This window comes from Podarcis gaigeae (assembly GCF_964106915.1).
Source record: "Podarcis gaigeae genome assembly, chromosome: 10".
Classification (NCBI taxonomy): domain Eukaryota; kingdom Metazoa; phylum Chordata; class Lepidosauria; order Squamata; family Lacertidae; genus Podarcis; species Podarcis gaigeae.
Window position 1 is genome coordinate 20,471,976 of NC_139686.1, and position 21,206 is coordinate 20,493,181.

Consider the following 21,206-nt stretch of genomic DNA (forward strand, 5'->3'; position numbering starts at 1 on the left):
CAACAACAGCTATTTGATAGACTAAAATGCAGCTGAACAGCTGACTGGTGCTCTCCCTGACTCCCTGACAGGGCTATGGAAGTTCTTCCCCCGTTTCTGAATTGGTCCGTGATGAATTGCACTTTGCACGTCTGACTGGAATACTCACCTAGCTTGTAGATACATGTAGAGGTCTGCCTCAGTGACCCTGCTTGGATTTGGGCATCTGTAAACAACACAGATGAGATGCATACATACCTAAACCATTCTAAATGCAGCTTAGTGAGGAATGCAATTAAATGTAGATAAATTAGGGCCGAAGCAATCCTTGGTCTTTGCAAATGGTGTAACAAGAAGTCATTGGATTATAGGGACATGTGACAATGACTCAGGGTGGCAAAGACCTTGGATAGCCTTATCAAGAAAAGCGTTCATTAGTCAGATAAATTTAGATACAAGTCAGTATGCAATTATCCACAACTTCCTGCAGAGCTGGCGTACCAGCCCATTTTTATGCCATTGCTCCCTCTTCATTTTCTACCGCCTTTATTTTAAGGGGAACAGAGCCAGAGTCACCCTGTCACATAGCACTTTGCTCACAGTTGGATCTGAAAGCAAATGACACTTCATTCAAATGTCTCAGATGAGAGCTATAGACTGCTGCTGCACCATCCTGGCCAGCTTCACATCTCATCTGTGGCTGCTGCGGTCCATTTGTATGATCCACTGCAGGATCTCTTCATATTGCATGCATCCATGAAGTGGACCCAAACCATAGCTGTCAATGTTTCTTTTTAAAAGGGAAATTCCCTTATTCTGAATAGGATTCCTCACAAGAAAAGGGAAAATTTGACAGCTATGACCCAAACTCACAATATAGATCTTAACCTATGGAACCCATAACCATAATATGGAGAGGATCCTGGGGTAGGCGAATTCATCAGTTTATTAACAATGATTTGCTATAATGATGATGATGATGATGATAATAATAAAATAATAATAATATTTTTTTATTTCTACCCCACCCATCTGGGGTTCTATGGAACTTCTATGTTTTTATGAAGTATACCTGATGGAGATGGGGGAGAATTTTGTTTGGTCCACATCTGCAGTAAACTGACCTAATCTGCACCTAATTTGATCTCAAACAGAAATCAGAACATAATTATACTTTGGATTTTTCACTTCTCCAAATTTTGTGACAAAGTTTTTGGCTCAAAAACTCCATACTAAAATGCATACTTTTTTTTTTTGCATTTTTAGGATAGAATGTGTTTGGAAATACACGTGCTGAGATAAAATATGATAAGATGTATACTTTGGTACATGTTTAGGAGCGAAGTTCCAGGCTTTTTAAGAAAATGACAGATAAATATGAAAACGGGATGGTACAGATGTTTGAAAGCATACATGTAAAATTGACATGGACCAGAAACAGAATGATCTGCCCATCCCGACTTGGGATGGGGATAAACAAAGGGAGGATGGCTGTTAACATCCAAGCTTGGTTTATGAACACCAGGAATATGATCCCATTGGAAACACAATATTGAACTAGGTTGGCATTGGTTTACTCTAAAAAGGAAACACCTCTTTAAGATAGTACAAATTCCCTACCTACGTTTCCATCCTCACACTTGACGTCCTCCAAGCAGATGCTGCCCCAGATGTTATTGGACTGTAGCTCCCATCAGCAACAGCCAGCATAGCCAATAGTCAGTGATTTGTAGTTGTAGTCCAGCAACATCTAGAGGGCCACAAGTTCTCCATCCTGGCTCAAAATGCTCTGAAACCAAACGAAGACCTGCTTATACAACTAAGCAGGTCTCAATCAGGTCTGTTGCAGGGCAGGAGCTCTTTTACATGCAGTTTCCTGAGCTCCATGATGGAAGAAAAGTAGGGTATAAGTGTAATTAAATAAATGCCTGTACTCCACTGATATTTCCTATTTGAATGGTTTTTGTGTGCATGCTTTTGCTGGTCTTTTCAAAATAGTCTCTCTGTGTTTGTAGTGATACTTTCCTGCAATGCTGTTCAGTGTGCTTGCCCCATTGTTTTTATAGCCAAAATACCCCCACGCAGGTGGCGCTGTGGGTTAAACCACAAATCCCCGTGACGGGGTGAGCTCCCATTTCTCGGTCCCTGTTCTTGCCAACCTAGCAGTTCGAAAGCACGTCAAGGTGCAAGTAGATAAAGAGGTACCACTCCGACAGGAAGGTAAACGGCGTTTCTGTGCACTGTTCTGGTTCGCCAGAAGCGGCTTAGTCATGCTGGCCACATGACCCGGAAGCTGTATGCTGGCTCCCTCGGCCAGTAAAGTGAGATGAGTGCCGCAACCCCAGAGTTGGTCACGAATGGACCTAATGGTCAGGGGTCCCTTTACCTTTACTACCCCCAGCATACCAGAGATAGAGATCAGCCATTTTTTCCAAAACCCGCCCCCAATATTTAGGGTGAAAACCCTTTGGGGGCCCCTAACAGCCCAGTGAGGATTGAGCAAGTTGTAGGGGGATGGAATCTGAGGAGTGGGGAACAGAATGGAGTGGGCAAAATCCTGAACAGCATAGGAAGCTGCCTCACACTGAGTCAGATAATTGGTCCATCCAAGCTCAGTATTGATTGCAATGGCTGGCCGTGACTCTCTGGGCTTTCGGACTAAGTTATCACCCAGCCTTACCTGGAGATGCCAGGGATTGATAGCAGCCCCTTCTGCATGCAAAGCAGATGTTCTTCTGCTAAGGTGCAACCCTCCCCCACTGCAGCATTTTGTTATATCTCAAATTATATAAATATCTATAATTTGAAATCTCAGTGCTCCATCTTTCTGATTGATGTTTACCAGTTATTGGTATTTTTTATTGCAGCTGTCTTTCTTGTGGTCAGGAAAATGTCAAAGCTTGTAATGTCATTGTCAATTTCATGAGCAGAAAGAGCTGAGAGAGACAGACAGACATTAGCAGGGGAAGTATAAACTTGATAGATTTTGCTTCTAGGCCTCCTATAGTTAAAGCTACTCCAGGAAAACAAGAGGAACCTCTAGGGTGGCAGGGGGGAGAAGGAGCTTGGCACTTGTGGGTATTATTTTTTAAACAAGGCATGTACATATCAGCTTTTCATCCCCATCTTCGGTAACAGTGATCGTCTGTGATTCTACCCATTGCTTGGTTTTATTAGTTGCTGGCATTGGATGAAGAAGAGCAAAGAGGCCTCTTCTAGACATTAATTCTCAACATTAAAAGTGTAGGCTTGATTATATACAACAAGCGGCAACAGAAGGAAGCATCTCCACCCCATTGTTTAGCCCGGGCACTCAGGTCCAGCTCTGAGGGCCTTCTGGTGGTTCCCACACTGCGAGGTTACAGGGAACCAGGCAGAGGGCCTTCTTGGCAGTGGCACCTGCACTATGGAATGCCCTCTAATCAGATGTTGAGGAGATAAATAACGATACAACCTTTAGAAGATATCTGAAGGCAGTCCTGTACAGTGGTACCTCGGGTTACATACGCTTCAGGTTACATATGCTTCAGGTTACCGACTCTGCTAACCCAGAAATATTACCTCAGGTTAAGAACTTTGCTTCAGGATGAGAACAGAAATCGTGCTCTGGCGGCGCGGCGGCAGCAGGAGGCCCCATTAGCTAAAGTGGTGCTTCAGGTTAAGAACAGTTTCAGATTAAGTACGGACCTCCGGAACGAATTAAGTACTTAACCCGAGGTACCAATGTATAGCGGAGTTTTCAATGTTTAATGTTTTATTATGTTTTTGTATATGCTGGAATCTGCCCAGAGTGGGCGGGGTACAAAGCTCCTCCTCCTCCTCCTCCTCCTCCTCCTTCTTCCTGAAAATAGAGAATACAGCTTCTCTGAGAAGCTCTAAGGTAGTTATATTGCAATTACTGAGCATTTCTGAGTTATTTGGAAGAAAGTGATCATCCATTACAGCAGGATTGGGATATTCTAGGCCATGCTAGCCCAACTGGGCTCAGCATAGGTCCCAGTTTGGCCCTCAAAGCCATTCCCAAATTGTTAAGCCCTTGCAAATTAATACTTGAACCAGACCCTGTATGAGATGTCTGGGCTATAAGGGTTGAACGCTGCTAGAAAAGAACAAGCAGGAGCTTAAAGGGAGCTTCTGATTGGTTATGACATGGAGCCATGCTTGGAAAGGGCCAATCAGTTGATTAGCATTGCCCAGTGCAACCAAGGTACTGGAGGAAGAAGTTGGGATTCACAGTGCTTCCTCCAGTGCTTTAAATCCAAAAGTGTTCCTCTGCTTAAAACCAGAGCTATAATTCTCAGCACTCTTAACAAACTATATTTCTCCCCATCCTCCATATCTGACTGAATGTTGCATCATCTTAGGGAGAAGAACAATAGCCAGAATTCTCTGTGTGAGTGTGGACTAATGTTGGAAGCTGGAGGCCTGACTGTTCTGTCTGGGCCCAAAGCTATGACTTGGGAATTTTCTGGAAACCTAAGAGGGAAGCAAGATCTATTGGGGTGTTAATGCTGTGAGTGACTCCTTTTTATGCCCAGGCTATATAAATGTGTAAATAAAACTATATATCCTAAAGACATCACAGTCTCCATTGATCTTCATTCCAAGGAAACTGAACCCTGGGTCTCTTGCCGCTTAAAGTGCATGCAGCAATGTTATTCATTTGGTAATTGCAAGTATGATGTAAGTAATACAACATGTGAAATCAACCGTGGGTCACTTGTAAAGTGTGGCAAGCTATGGATGGCTTGACTCGTGGTAAGAAGAGCAAAAATAACTTGGTGATTCTTTCACGTTACCAGAGAGAGACTGGTCTGTGTTGGATACTTTTGGTATTAAGGCAATCCAGAAAAGCTGAAAAATAAATATCACTGCAATTCTACTAGGCTTTGCCAAAGCTAACAGCAGACTCCTATGGGGTGTACAAAGATTTATGAAAGCAATTCCAGAGTTCCCAATGCATTTTGAGCAAATTTCTCTTCTTCAGGGGAATAGCTAATAGAAATGAATGTCAAGGGGAAAAAGGACTTTGTGGACATGCATGTCTCTGTTCTCCAAAGCAATAAAAAACTAAGCAGCAAGAAGCTGGAAAAATATGCATTTATTAGTCAGGTGCATTAAAGAATTGTTTGTCTCAATAGCTTCTTTGATTTTGTGTTCAGGTTTCCATTTTTTATACAGTTGCTATAGGCTATATCCCTATGGTAGAGATGGTCTTTGTGTTTAAAAGCAAGATGTACTTTTAAAAATTGTCTTTCATGATCTAAACATAAATCCAAAATCAGCTCTAAAGGAGGAGGCCCTGGAGGCATAGCCATACTATCAGAAGAATTTTAAAAAACAAGCGATCTTTTGAAATCATCAACCTCTTTTCAACTAGAAGTCCACACACAGATGAAGCACTGGATGACACCAAAACCTTTGGGAAGGCAACCAAATTTATAGCTCCTGCTTTTACTGTTTATTCCTCCTAGTTTGTGAGAACAGCTTCTGCAGCATTAAGGAGAGCTTTATGAAATTTCGCTGCTTTCCCATTGATTTCTTGACTCAATGGTGCACCCAAGCGTAAATCTGAGCCTCTGGAAGAATCCTCACATGACCTAGTTAACTATGAGCAAACCACACTTTGGACTGGAAAACAACAAGAATGAACAAACAAACAAACAAACAAACAAACAAACAAACAAGAGACACAGGACAATTCAGCATGGCAAAGTACTCCCTCTGAAAAAAAGAAAAGAAGTCAGGATAAAAAATGTTATGAATACTCTCCCTCCCCAAAGACCCCACATTAAACTATTAAGAAGAGCAGCTTTTTGGATTCAGTGGAGCCTCTGTGCTAGCTTCACAGAATGCGGGTTGTTGTTGCTACCTGGGAGGAAGAAGGGGAGAGGCAAGGCAGTGGAGAGGTCAGCGTGGTGCAAACTCACCAGCAGGGCCTATCGTGTTTGCAATGTGCCAACCTGTAGCCTATTGGAGAGAACCAAGGTGTCCCCACAAGGTTAGGGCTCTATTGACCTTGATGGTGTAAGAGATGGGGTGGGAGTGGAGTCACAGGCCAGACTGGAAAACAGGAAAGAGGCAAAACTTGCAGGAAGACAACAGCTTGTCTGTTGCACCATGTATATTACAGTTGAGATTATGGGGGTAGAAATGGTGTGTGTGCTGAAACTCAAAGTTTGCTTAGCACAAGCAAAGGGCGCTTGGTTGAAAAATGGAGGAAGGTTTTTGATGGCTAAGGGTGTTGCCCTTCACCCATTTCATTTCTCCTAATTGAACTGGAGCTGCAAGCTCATTTCAGAGTTGAGATTTGTTTGCCCACTCTTTTAAAAGTGAAATCTTCTTAATTTTAGTGCATACCAATCAACATATTACCGTAGTTTCCAACAACTTCTGTGTTTATCGCCCATTGTATCTCCCAGTTTCCTCCCTCCCTTTCCTTCAACACAGTCCTTGTGATTTCAAGTCCTCACCGTTTAATCACTTATCGTTGCTTGCTTTTTAATACTTTGCAAATGTGGATATTAAATGGAAAGACAGTCAGACAGCACGGATGAGAGAGGAGTGATGTTAACTGTGATCCATCTGACAGTGGTGCAATTAAACTGCCAGGAAAGAACAACAGAACCTAAAGGGAACACCCTCCCCCCACTTCCAGCTCCACAGTCTGTGTTGTTTAACAAATAGTTTCAAGGCAAGCACATTTTACAGCGCACATCCCAGGAAATAATTACAATAACTGGCTTGATAATTGCTCATGTGATGGGCAAAGGGATATTAGTCATCATGCAAATAGGTGGAGAAAGGAACCAGAGAGTTTCACATGCCATGCAGGTCTCAAGCATCATTTTGATGTGATTCTCAAAGCATTGCTTACTGAAGAGTAAGAGGGAAGAGTGAAGGGAGGCATTTTTGTGTGGGGTGGGGTGGGTAGCAGTAGGGATGTTCAAACCTTTGTTTGATTTTTCCAAACTTAAATTCAGTTCTCCAAATATACATGCATGCATAATTTTATTTGTATGCTGCCTTTTGCATAGTTAAAACCAGGCTCAAGGTGGCTTACAACATGAAATAAATTATACAATTACAAAAATAACATGCAATTGATAAACGTATTAAACAATAAATCTTATATCAAAAAGTACTCAACCAAATCAATTTCCACATAAATCATAATAAGATCTAAAATAAACATATAAATATTAACAACAGAAAAAGCACCACTCCCAACAGCCCCCACCCCTTAAACAATACCCAAGAGTCTATTCAGCAGCTCAGCTTTTGTAGTTGGAGTCAATCAGGGCTTTGCACTCCCAGGCCAGGTGGAAAAGGCCTGCAAGGCTGGGAGCAGGTCTGTCTATAATATATATAATGTATCATGAAACTTCATCAGCATTTTAGTGTGAATATTCTCTGAATATACACATAATTGCAAAACATCTTTTCCTAATGTTATTTGCATATGTTATTTCCACTAACATTACCCAGATGTATGTATTTTTTTTGTATGCATTACTTGGCTTACATAGCTGGAGAGCTACACTGCAAAATTCTAAGAAGTGTGAATTTTGAATTTTGGCTGTGTCAGGCTTGCATATTATTTTGGGAAATGCAGATTGGGAAGGTTCACCTGCAGATGCAAACTGAATACAATTTCTCCCCCATCCCTCCTGTCAGGAACTGAAAGAATCTCCCAAAGCATGGGGAAATGGAGGGAAGGACCTTTCTGCACACCACAAACTATCATTAGCTGTGAAACTTCAAAGCTTTTCCCTGGGTTCTGAACAGACACCAAATGCAACTGAAGATGTAGCTACATATTGTTTGGAAGGAGATATTACATTCTGTAACGTCTTTCAAATAACCACTTACTCTTCTTGAATAATGCTTCTTTCCATATTCTAGGACCAGTGAGAGAAAGAAAGAGAGAGAGAGAGAGGGAGGGAGAGAGAGAGAGAGAGAGAGAGAGAGAGAGAGAGAGAATGAATCTAAAGGGGTCACAGATTTTTGAAGCAATGGTGAATGACTCTGACTGCTGCAGAAGATGGATGACAAAACTCATCGAATTTCCTTCTCCCTGGGCAAAGCAGCTGCTGAAAATCTAGCTGCACTTTCGTGCTCCCACCCTGGGGCATTCTGATTTATATTGGCCTTAGCAAGCTTTTTGCTAGTGAATCACAAGAGGAATCACATACTGCTGGTGACTAATTGAATTCTGAAACACTAGGTACCGCAAAGCCAAAAGACATTATTTTAGGCCTTATTGGCTGCAACTGATACACAGTCAGAGATGTTATTTAACTTGCTATCAGCTCCCACTCTGAGAGCTTTTGCATTGATGAAGTGATAGGCTCATTTCCCTTCTAGTGATCGGGCTAGTTATAGCTTTCCATGGGAGACGGCTTTCTTTCAACAACCCAGCAGAATGCTTTGAAGATGCTCTCCATAGAAACCTTTGCTGACCCCTGAGAGGTGGAGGAAATTTAAGAAACAAATAGAACTTTGGCTTGTTATGAGAACATAACCTTCCTTTAAGCGAGGTCTGAGCCCAGTCGCTTTCCTTTTCCGTTTTAAGACTTCTTCAGCTTGCTCCTTACTCTGGAGGCATCAGACCATTTTTCATGAGGAAAACTCCTTGGCAGGACTGCCATTGCCAGGAACTTAGCAGTCATTTGTAATGCCCACTGACATGAGTGAGATTTGAGAAGATCAGAGGTTGTATTTCAAAGGACTGGTACTGTCTGGAGCAGGACAGGAAATCTCCCAAGAAAACATAGCCCAATACAGGGTTTTGAGCCCTCTTCTGACAAAACAACTGTCACAATTTTGTGGAGGTCCAGAGGCTGGTCCTGGAGCCATCTGACACTGAGGTATTGCTGAAGCAATCCCTTGGATGGGAGATGGCTGTGAGTGTAGGTGTGCGTCAAATTTTGAATTATTTCAAATATGGATAGTCATGCATGCTTGCCTGCCTATAGTGCAGGAACCTTCCTCTGCGGCAGTTTCATGCAGTGGTGGAATTGTTGCTCAGGAACTAGGTGGCTCTTCACAGATGATATTAGGCACCCAACACATTAGATCATGGGTAGGCAAACAAAGGTCCGGGGGCCGGATCCAGCCAATCACCTTCTAAAGCTTCTAACTAAGCACTTTGTGAAGAAGAACTCCTTTTTGTCTGAGACATTTTGCTGCCTGGGGTGGACAAGATGGCGCCCTCCCTCCATTTTTAACACCGGCAATGGGCCAGTGTCTGCCACCTCACATGAGGGCAACAGTTTAGGAAGCTAAAGGGAGGCTGTATGGCACACACACATTTCTGGTGGTGGTGGGGGATGAGTGTTCAGACCCCTGGGCTCTCACTTGTGGGGTGCCTCAGGGTTCTGTCCTCTCCCCCATGCTTTTCAACATCTACATGCAGCCACTGGGAGAGATCATCAGGAGGTTTGGGCTGGGTGTTCATCAGTATGCAGATGATACCCAGCTCTACCTCTCTTTTAAATCAGAATCAGTGAGGGCAGTGAAGGTCCTGTGTGAGTGTCTGGAGGCGGTTGGAGGATGGATGGCGGCTAACAGATTGAGGTTGAATCCTGACAAGACAGAAGTACTGTTTCTGGGGGACAGGAGGCGGGCAGGTGTGGAGGATTCCCTGGTCCTGAATGGGGTAACTGTGCCCCTGAAGGACCAGGTGCGCAGCCTGGGAGTCATTTTGGACTCACAGCTGTCCATGGAGGCACAGGTCAAATCTGTGTCCAGGGCAGCTGTTTACCAGCTCCATCTGGTACGTAGGCTGAGACCCTATCTGCCTGCGGACTGTCTCGCCAGAGTGGTGCATGCTCTGGTTATCTCCCGCTTGGACTACTGCAATGCACTCTACGTGGGGCTACCTTTGAAGGTGACTCGGAAACTACAACTAATCCAGAATGCGGCAGCTAGACTGGTGACTGGGAGCGGCCGCCGAGACCATATAACACCGGTCTTGAAAGACCTACATTGGCTCCCAGTATGTTTCCGAGCACAATTCAAAGTGTTGGTGCTGACCTTTAAAGCCCTAAACGGCCTCGGTCCAGTATACCTGAAGGAGCGTCTCCTCCCCCATCATTCTGCCCGGACGCTGAGGTCCAGCGCCGAGGGCCTTCTGGCGGTTCCCTCATTGCGAGAAGCAAAGCTACAGGGAACCAGGCAGAGGGCCTTCTCGGTAGTGGCGCCCACCCTGTGGAACGCCCTTCCAGCAGATGTCAAAGCAATAAACAACTACCTGACATTCAGAAGACATCTTAAGGCAGCCCTGTTCAGGGAAGTTTTTAACGTGTGATATTTTACTGTATTTTTGGTTTTTATGGAAGCCGCCCAGAGTGGCTGGGGAGGCCCAGCCAGATGGGCGGGGTATAAATAATAAATTATTATTATTATTATTATTATTATTATTATTATTATTCTCCTCCAGCAAAGAGGACTAGATGGGGATCTGTCACTATCTGCTGCCTGAGGCAACTGTCTCATTCTGTCTAATGGTAGGGTCAACACTGCTTTTGTCTGTTCTGTCTCCCATCCCTTGGCTTCACTTCTGGCATTAATGAGACAAGGGAGGCACACCACTCCTTTATTTATGTAACTTCTCATCACTGGCTCTTTCCGTCTTTGCTTACCTTCAGTCATGTGCGTGAGCTGCCTCCACTGAAAATTCATTTCTGTGGGTTGACATTGGGAAAGGTTAATTCACCTCTAATACCTCATTCATGCATACAAGTCATCACTGGTGTTAACAAGTCAGTGAGTGATGACAAGCCTGCAGATGGGCACCAGCTTTTAGTATAATTGGGAAGGAGTGGATCAGCAGCAGTCACAGCTGGAATGGAGACCAGGCTCTGTCATAACAAGTTTTTAAACAAAAAACAAACTTAGTGTGGGCTGTTGCCATAACTGGTATTGCATTGTGACTGAAAGATTATCTGCACATGTAACTAGTTCTGCACATGTAACTAGGTAAGATACAGCTGTACATTTATCTACTCTATGTTTACAGTATCTCCAGACTTTGTCTTGCACATGGCACCTTAGTATGTTTGTTGTTTGAATGGTTACAAGTCCATCTCTATTCTAGCTATTATTCTAGTAAATTTGGTTTTATACTTATAAGTCAGTTTGTGGTGTTGTTGTTTTGTTGAAAGATTATCTATACATTTAGATTTCTATTATTGCATACATTTATGTTGGGAAAATTAAAACAGAGTACTCCTTCACAGAGCACATAGTTAAACTTTGGGATTTCCTCCCGCAAGAGGAAGTGATGGCCAGTTTGGATGGCTTTAAAAGAGGATTAGGCAAATTCATGGAGGACAAGGGTATAAAGAGCTACCAGCCATGGTGGCTGTGCTCTGCCTCCATGTTCTGTGGCAGCAATGCTTCCAAATACAAATTGCTGGAAGCCACAGGAGGCGAGAGTGCTCATGCGCTTGAATCCTGCTTAATTTCTTGACAACTCCATCAGGTAGGTTAGGCTGAGGGATGGGGACAGATCCAAAGTCACCACCCAGTGATTGTGTGGGGCTCAGAACCCTGGTCTTCCAGCTCCTAGTCCAGCTCCTAGTCCAACATGCTAACCACTACACCATGCTTTAAAGCCCTAAATGGCCTCAGTCCAATATACCTGAAGGAGTGTCTCCACCCCCATTGTTCTGCCCGGACACTGAGGTCCAGTGCCGAGGGCCTTCTGGCGGTTCCCTCACTGCGAGAAGCCAAGTTACAGGAAACCAGGCAGAGGGCCTTCTCGGTAGTGACACCCACCCTGTGGAATGCCCTCCCACCAGATGTCAAAGAGAAAAAGTAGCAGACTTTTAGAAGACATCTGAAGGCAGCTCTGTTTAGGGAAGCTTTTAATGTTTAATAGGTTATTGTATTTTAATATTCTGTTGGAAGCTGCCCAGAGTGGTTGGGGAAACCCAGCCAGATGGGCGGGATATAAATAATAAATTATTATAATTATTATTTTGAACACAGAGCAAAACACTTGATAGAAGTAGTTCAGATCAGTGGTAGAGCACATGCTTCATCTGCAAAAGGTCCTAGGTTCAGTCTCAGGATCCATCCATGGTATCTCCAGAAAGACTCCTGTCTGAATCCCTGGAGAGCCCCTGCCAGGCACTATATAAATACTGAGCAAGATGGCTCAGTGGTCTGACTTGCTATTATTAAATTTATATATCCCTTGCATGATAAAATGGTGGAAGACAGCTTCCTATGTTCCAGTATTGTTGACAAGCCATAGCCAACTGGGTGTCTTCTTGATATTGCTGTTGCTGTTACTATTATTGCCATTTGTTACCTGCCCTTCAGGCCATGGTCCTGGTGCACGTTGCTGGACCTCAGGTCCCATCAGCCCCAGAAACTATGCCCAACTATCAGGGATGGTAGGGATTGAAACATCTGGAGAACTTCTGGAGGTTGCCTGGTTGGTGAAGACTGTTGCAAACTTACACTGGCTCAGCTATACTGCAAGTTGACTGGTGCTCAATATCTAGGTGGAAGAAGAGGTGGGGGTTCCTTTGTGGAGGTGAGAATTCTTGTGCTGTTTTCTTACCAATTGCCCATACAGTGGTACCTTGGAAGTTGAACAGAATCCATTACTGAAATCTGTTTGACTTCCAAAATGTTTGGAAACCAAGGCGTGGCTTCCGATTGGCTGCAGGAAGCTCCTGCAGCCAATTAGGAAGCCATGTAAGCCAAGTCGGACGTTCAGGTTCCAAAGAGCATTCACAAATCAGAACACTCACTTCTGGGTTTGCAGCATTTGGGAGCCAAAACCTTCGACTTGCAAGGCATTCAGGATCCAAGGTATGGCTGTATTTTGTTTGGTTGCCTGCACTTTCACTTGTGTACATTTGCACATTTTGTAATGTGCGAAGGACAAAATGGGTGTATTTTGTTTCATCTCTATACACCAGCCCTGTCCCAGTGGGCACTGTGTCCTTGTTCTCTTGGAAAGAGCCAAAGCAGCAGTTGCACCCAAATCTTTGGCAGTGAATTTAAATAATCAGTTTCTCCACTGCAAGCATGAATTCCCACAACAGGCCTCCAAGGTAAATTGTATTTTGTTTCTTGAGTGGACAGTTTGCTAGAAGCAGATGAATTTTGATGTCACTGGAGATAAGAAACATGATTAGAGTAGAGATCCAAATCAATAAATCAGGCCTCTCCATTTAGGAATCCAATGAGCACAGCATGGGGCAATTTATTTTACGTTCAAACAAATCACATCCAAATTATGAATGCTTTCTGTTTGCAACATTTCATAGGCTGTTTGGCAGCAGAAGAGTAAAGGTAAAGGTAAAGGTACCCCTGCCCGTACGGGCCAGTCTTGACAGACTCTGGGGTTGTGCGCCCATCTCACTTAAGAGGCCAGGGGCCAGCGCTGTCCGGAGACACTTCCGGGTCACGTGGCCAACGTGACATCGCTGCTCTGGCGAGCCAGAGCCGCACACGGAAACGCCGTTTACCTTCCCGCTGGTAAGCGGTCCCTATTTATCTACTTGCACCCGGAGGTGCAGTAAATCAGTAGTCATTTTACTTGGCTGCATTGCGGGGGGCAGGGAAAACAGTGCCAAACCCCCTCCACTGGCCTAGCTGGGCCCAACTGCCCTTTGACTCCTCCCCCTTGCGCGCTGCCTCCAGCAATGGTCATTGTACCCATTCATGTGGCCCCTGAAAGGTTTCCCAGGAAGGAAAGTGGGTCTTGGGCTGAAAAGATTTCCAACCCCTGTTTTATAAACTATAAACCTACCTTGAGTGCTTTAACAGGAAGATGATATAAATGCAGCAATTAAACTGTGTTTTGGGTTTGCAGTATTCTGTATGTTGCAAAATCCATTCTGGTATCTTGTGTCACTTGTTTTAAGACAAAACCATTTGCACACGTTTGCAAAGGCGGAATAATAAGTGCACTTTTAACACAGACACAATCCGTAGCCCCGAGCTTGCTCATACTAGGAAATGCATGCTAGGCTGTGGTTACATTCAACACTAGTAAAGAATCTTAATAGAGCTGAAAGTCATGAACCACTATACTGTTCTTGGGGCTTGAACAGAAATGCATGTATACCACCTGATGTGTGTGTGAATTGATTCCCACAGGTCATTTCCTTGTGTTTGAGGTGGTGGGAGGCCATATTAATGTTCTATCTGTGATGTTTGATCTGTGATGATTCAAGAAAGGTCAGGGGAAATAAGTACCCTCTGAAATTTAAGTTGAAGTTCTATGCACAAGCTCCATTGAATTTTCATGAGGACTTAACTTGGCATTTTTTTAATGTGGAAATGTGGAAAAACGAAGAGTGGAAAAATGGTAGACTGTTTATGTTGCTTTCTAATGAGATTTGCAATTTTATTATTCTTGGTTTCAAGACCTTTAGAGTTATGAATTAATTCTTATTAATATACTAATATCTGTGTTTTGCCTAATTTCTAGATTTCAGTGGCTGGTCTTTCATAGCCATATTCTGTATTTGTTATCTCTGTATTGACACAAAAGCAAACAAAAGCATCATGAATGACTTCAAGAAATGCGAAGTAGGTAATTTTAGATTACTTTATTTCATCTTCAAAATACATATGAAACAAATAGAATAAAATTATATCAAATGTTTGTCTTTTTAAGATATAAAATTATCACAAACTGTACACTTGTTAACGTATATTTGAGGTGTTGTCATTACATAGTTTGATTTCTCTCTCTCTCAGTTGACAAATAGATTTTTCACACATTCTAGGCGATACATTGTAAAAATACAGAAACATGTTGTACATCTCTTAAAGGCTAGTGCAAAAATACAGTTACTATATCATTAATAACAATTATATACTCTCAAGTTTCCACAAACGGCGGTTTATAGCGCATACAAAAAGCCAGGAACATGGGAGGTGGGAGAAGTGTGCTTTAAAAAATTCTGTCTATCAAATGCAGAAGCCAAAGATGCCAACATGAACAATGGCTAAGTACCAAACCACAAACTGCCTTGAAAAAGTCACAGAATTAACACTGCATAAAGGGTACCAGAAAAGATCCCATTCAGCCAACATCAAATAGCAAAGACTAGGCAGATGGTTTGAAGAACAAATTCGTCCTTCATAGGCTACATTGACCTGGCCCTGTGACTTAGAATATTCCACACAGATAGGCAGTTGAGTTGAGTTGAGTTTGGGCTGCTCAGAGCCAGATAAACTGATGCATATACCAAAGTTAATTGGCAAAACTGCTCGTAGGAATAGTGGCTGCTCCTAGCCTTGCCTTAGCTCCATTGTAATAAAATAGGATTACGTGGGAGGCATGCCTGAATGATGCACAATTCAGCACATTTGAAGCATATGCAAACCCAGTATCCTCTATTGGGACAGGACTATTATTCCGTAAAGCAAGGTTTTATGGGTTATGTTTGTGTCCATATGCATGCACCCTAGATTCCAGATTGAAGTGTGCTACATTTTTCTTCCCCTGCAGGAGCTTCCATTAGGCCAGAGAAAACACGTGGCAGTTCCATAAGTATATATCTAGAAATGGTGTCCATTGACTTTATGGTGGAAGGAAAATGGAGATTCAGAAGCCTAGCACAGCCTCCTGAAACCTGCTGCTCTCTAGGTGTTTTGGTCTACAGTTCCTGTCATTCTCAGTCAGCATGGCCACTGGGCAGGGATGATGGAAGTCCCACCACAGCTAGAGGGTACCAGGCTGGGAAAGGCCAGTCTTGTGAATCCATTGGGAGCATCTTATCTATCAACTGTGTGGATAGTAGTCTATAGTGGGCATTGCACCAGGCTGTAGGTAGCACACTAACTTTGCAATTTAATTTTTTTTTATAAAACTTTTTTTAAAAAGTGCACTGTTACAGTTTTTGCTTTCAAGATTTCCAGCAGCTAGCTATCCCTGCATGAGTCCCCCCACCGTCCCATTTCGGACAGTTAATCCTTATAATCACTTTGTTTAAAAAATAAGCATGTCTGTTCTATATATATATATATATCTGTGGTAAAAGCCAAAATAGTCTCTGATGAATAAAATATATATCAAAAGCCAGACTCTGTCCACCTCATTTCCATGGAGTAGATTCCCTGAATACAATATTATAAAGGAGGAGAAATGGAGTGATTATCAATGTCCTGTTTGGATCTCTAACCAACCTTACAAAGGCAGATTGCTAAGCAAACCTGTTCACTCCATACTTGGTAGCCTGAGGGCAATGAACATCTGTTATGACAGCATAGAGCTGTAATCTATTTGGCTGGAGTCTAAAGAGCATGGAGGTGGTTATGATTTTTCTAAAGGGGTATATGACAGAGTTTGTGAACTCCACGTACAGAGAGAAACTGAACACAATGTCCCTGGAGAATCTTGCAGAGTGCAAAATGGGATGGCAGGCAAATCCCTCATCTTTTGACAACCATTGTCCCTAACACTTGATGTCTCCTACTCTTGGTTGAAAAGAATAATAGATCTGGGTGAAGAGAAGGAGGAAGAAATAAGAGGAGAAATGTGAAGAAAGATGTTACCTAAATTGACCAGTCATTGCTGGTTCATCTTTTAGGAGGCTGACTTTTCCCAGGGTATTTTGTACTCCTGGAGCTTTTTATATAGCTACACTAGAACAAAACATACACAGTGCCCATCACTGGTATACAGTGCCCAGCATATAGATTTTTTTTTAGTTCATTCATGATTAAGATTTTTGATGCTTCCAGGCTGTCACTGTTTTTGGGTTTAGGGAAATTTTTAATATTTAATGCTGAATTGTGTTTTAAATATTTGGTTGGGAGCTGCCCAGAGTGGCTGGGGAAACCCAGCCAGATGGGCGGGGTATTATTATTATTATTATTATTATTATTATTATTGGTGGGATTCAACCACATGCTGACATGTCCAGGCTGCAGAATTCTAGTCGATCAGACCGCTTGTGATAAGGAAGTTGCCAGGGAAATACCCTGGAAATTGTGGGATAGCATTTGCTCTAACGCAATGCCATTGCAAACAAATCAGAATGCAAGCTCATTGAACAGCCAATGTCATCTAATATCCCTTAAAACAAGTCAAGGGACACGCTCAATAAACAGGTAATCTGGAAGCACCCTCAGATAAGCAAGGGCTCTTACCTGTCACATAATTAACACCTTGCAAGTATATTATAAATTGGAATGTGGCCATCAGTGCCTCTGTTCTTCATTCCTGATGGACAGGCAGTATATTTAAAATACAGACAACTCCCTGTTTACATGGGGGTTATGTTCCAAGGCACTGTGCATTCCAGCGGAATGTGCATCAGTCCGTCTGCCCTGCCCCAGTCCCTTGCAGTGCCAAAAAACAGTGTGCATGTCAGCAATCACACATACACCAACTGCACGGAAATGGGGAGGTGCCTGTACTCATTTTTGTTCTGATCCTAACCCACCCCCCTCCAAAAAAGCAACAACAGCACAACAGAATGAAAGGGCAGGGCAAGGCGTAGATCAGGAGTCAGCAAACTTTTTCAGACCTTTCCCTCAGACCTTGTGGGGGCCTGGACTATATTTTGGAGAAAAAAAGGAACGAATTCCTATGCCCCACAAATAACCCAGAGATGCATTTTAAATAAAAGGACACATTCTACTCATGTAAAAACACGCTGATTCCCGGACCGTCTGTGGGCCGGATTTAGAAGGCGATTGGGCCGCATCCGGGCCCTGGGCCTTAGTTTGCCTACCCATGGTGTAGATTGTCTGTAGGAAATCTCATCCTTCTCCCCAGACCAGAAATTTTCTTACCAACCCAATAGTGTGAGCAAGAAACACTTTGGGGATGGTAAAGCCCTTGAAGGTTGTGTTTTTGGAGAATTGAGAACCTCAGTGCTTCCATTGTGATAAATGGAAGAAAAGCCTTTGTGAGTATGTTGGATAGTTTGATAGCTGACAGTGGGGAGCCCTGCTGATGTAGAATCATAGAATTGTGGAGTTGGAAGAGACCCTGAGGGTTTCTTGGTGCCATGTCCTGTAGCCTACATCAATTCCTACTGGCACAGAAGTTTGAGGTGGACAAAGTGCAGCAATTTTTTTTAGAAAATAGCAGAATTTGTATACATTTTAAACTGAGAAATAATTTCATTCTTATTTGTTATCAAAAGTAAACTTTGTTTCTTCATTTCCCATATAAATATATAGACATTTCAAGTGCAAGGGGGCTGGTAAAGACAGACACTCTCACAACCTTTCATGCAAACAACGGTCCATTACAGAAGGAAACAATTTTTCGAAAGAATACATCACATCTGAATTCTGGCTATGCTGTGACAATCGAGTTCAGAGCTTTCCAAACTGTGTGTTGGCTGCAGTGCGTAGGTGTGTAGTGTTGTGTTATCGTCCCAACTCTAGTTACAGATAGGTAGCCGTGTTGGTCTGCCATAGTCAAAACAAATAAAATTCCTTCCAGTAGCACCTTAAAGACCAACTAAGTTAGTTCTTGGTATGAGCTTTCGTGTGCATGCACACTTCTTCAGATACACAAGTATCTGAAGTCCCAACTCTATTTCGCTAGTAAAACCTGAATTACTTTGATGCGAAATGACGCATGTTTAAAAAGTGTGCCACCAACATGAAAGGTTTGGAAAGCTCTGATCTAGTTATTTCAATCACCTTTTTGGGCAACAAAGCAAACGCTTGTTGATGGCTTGCTTGAGTTACACGAGATACATGAAGAAATACAAACCTGTTGAAGATTATAAGCACACATTTCATCTGGAAAATTGTTTCAGGTTTGTGAATGCCTGTGCCCATGCAAGGTGTTACTATACTGAAAGCAGCAAACGTAGGCTGGGGAACCCCAGTTCTCCATTGCAAAAAGGGTGGCCATGGGCTGTGTTTTACACAGTACAGCCTGCTCTTTGAAAGGCTGTCAGAAGACAGTCCTCTGTTTGAAGAGTTGAAGATGACCATCAGAAGGGTGAACCTTGAAGTGCCCCTCAATAGTTAGCACCCGGACAGCTGACTGATCAGTCACCTGATCTGTTATCCCCCCACTATGGTGAAACATATTGCATACCTGTCTTTTAATTTTCATTTAACTGTACTTTAAAATGGCTTTCTAGGCAAGCCCATCCAAAGCAGCTTTCTCTTAAATCCAATTTCTAATTTAAATTATAGTGATTACCAGTATCTCAAAATCCGAATCTATTCATAACACAATTTAGGCAAATCTGAACCTTATTTTATCCTCTCTTTTGGTGGTTCATGAGTTTGCAGCCTCCCTAAGCATAGAACAATGGGGATATATTTCAAGAGGGTGTTTAATTGGCTCTGCCTGCCATGTGAGCCCAGCAAGTGGCAGAGCAAGTGCTTTGCGTGCAAATTTTCTCTGGTCCAATCCCTGGCATCTCTAGTTAACCAATGACAGGCAAGACCTCTGCTGGACACTGCGGAAAGTCACTGTCAGACAGTGAGTTGCAATATTGAGCTGGTTGGGCAACGTGCTCTAAGTCAGCTCCCTATGTTGTTTCCAGAGGGACCATAGCTCATAGTTCCCAGATTCACTCCCAGGCATCTCTAGGTAGAGCTGGAAAAGAGCCTTGACAATAAGTAAAGAGAAGACTGAGCTAATGGACCACTTGGTATATGGAGGCTTCCTATCCTCCTGTGTTCCTAAGTTGCTCTGACCTGCTTTTCTCCCAACAAGGGTTTCAATTGGGAAAAGCAGCTGGTAGAAGGAGAAAAGCATTGGTTGGGTAGGAGAAGCAGGAGATATCCTCTCCAGCCTATTGCTTCTCCACTTCATTGCCCATCCTCATCTCACCACCTTGGAATGGAGAAGCAACATTTAAAACTCCCAGATCCATGTTTTCTTTTTGCTGCCCTCAATGTAGTTCTGCCCCAGAGCTGTCTTCCCATTCATCCCCATGGAGGTGACTGATTCACATGAACATTCTAACGAGCATACAGATGAGCTCCCTCCATTCAAAGGGATGCCTAGCATTCAAGACAAAATTAAGCGTTAGCGGCATTTTTTTTTTAGCGAACCCCTTTCACTTCAATGGTGCTTTACAGAGCAGAATATCTCAAAGCTCCATTAGATGAATGAGCGCTGCATAGGGACCAGTGCTTATAATCTGAACATATCAACATTAAATACATTTACAAGAGACACTTCCCAGTTCATGCTAGTAAATTTCAATGTGATGTTGCCTTGGCTCGTACTGTCAAATTCTTGCAGTGATCCAACACATAGTGCTGTTTGAACAGCTTAGTTAGCACAACAAACTGTTACACTGAACACTCCCCCCCCCCCATAAATGCCCATAATTTGGCCACTCGGCACACATTCATTTTTGCTGCATACATAGAAAGAAATGTCAAGTAATCTATTACTATATACTTTTTTCTTTTTTTAAGAAAAAAAAGTTGTTTTAATTTAGCACAAGAACAGTTACTGCAAATAGAGAAAGCACAGCAGCAAACAGACTTTGAAAGTCATGATTTAAAAGCAATATTATAGATTCTACATATAAGAAATACTGTTGGTCTTAAGAACGTAAGAAGAGTTCTGCTGGATCAGGCCAAAGGCTTATCTAGTCTAACATTGCATTTCCAGTGGACAGCAAGACGCCTCTGAGAAGCCCACAACCAGGACCTGAGGGCATGCAAAGTATTAAAATCTCTAGGCTATCATTCAAAAGTGTAGTATTTTTCAAAAGCAAAATGGAATGGAGTATTTTGTGCTATGTTGAAATCATTATTCCATATTACAGCATTTGCGTTCTGTCTTTAAAAAAACAAGACCCCCCCCAATCAGTTCAGCCCATGTATCCCGGTCAGGTCAGGTATTCCAAAACACCAGATTGGACCTCCCAATCAGGTCGGGGGGGACAAATGCACAGCTGTACAATTCACATAAGAATGTATATGCAAAAGCCTCAGTTCACACTGAGAATGATTGTCTTGTCTCAGTAGGAGGAGAAACATGTGGGCACTGCCTAAACATTTACCCAAAAAACTCAGTCTAGGCATTCCTGCTATATACCCCCTAGCCTAGTCTTCAGCAGTGCCAATCACATTTCTGAACTCTAGTCAAACTCTCTGTCTTTCTGTGTAGAAGACACACATTTTTCTCTCCCGCTCCCTTCTCACTGTCAGACTCCCTCCCCATTTTGAAAGCCCCAGGTCACTCTAGGTGGATCCAATCTGACCCAGGCCTGCCTCAACCCATTCTGGCTGAATCCTGGGTC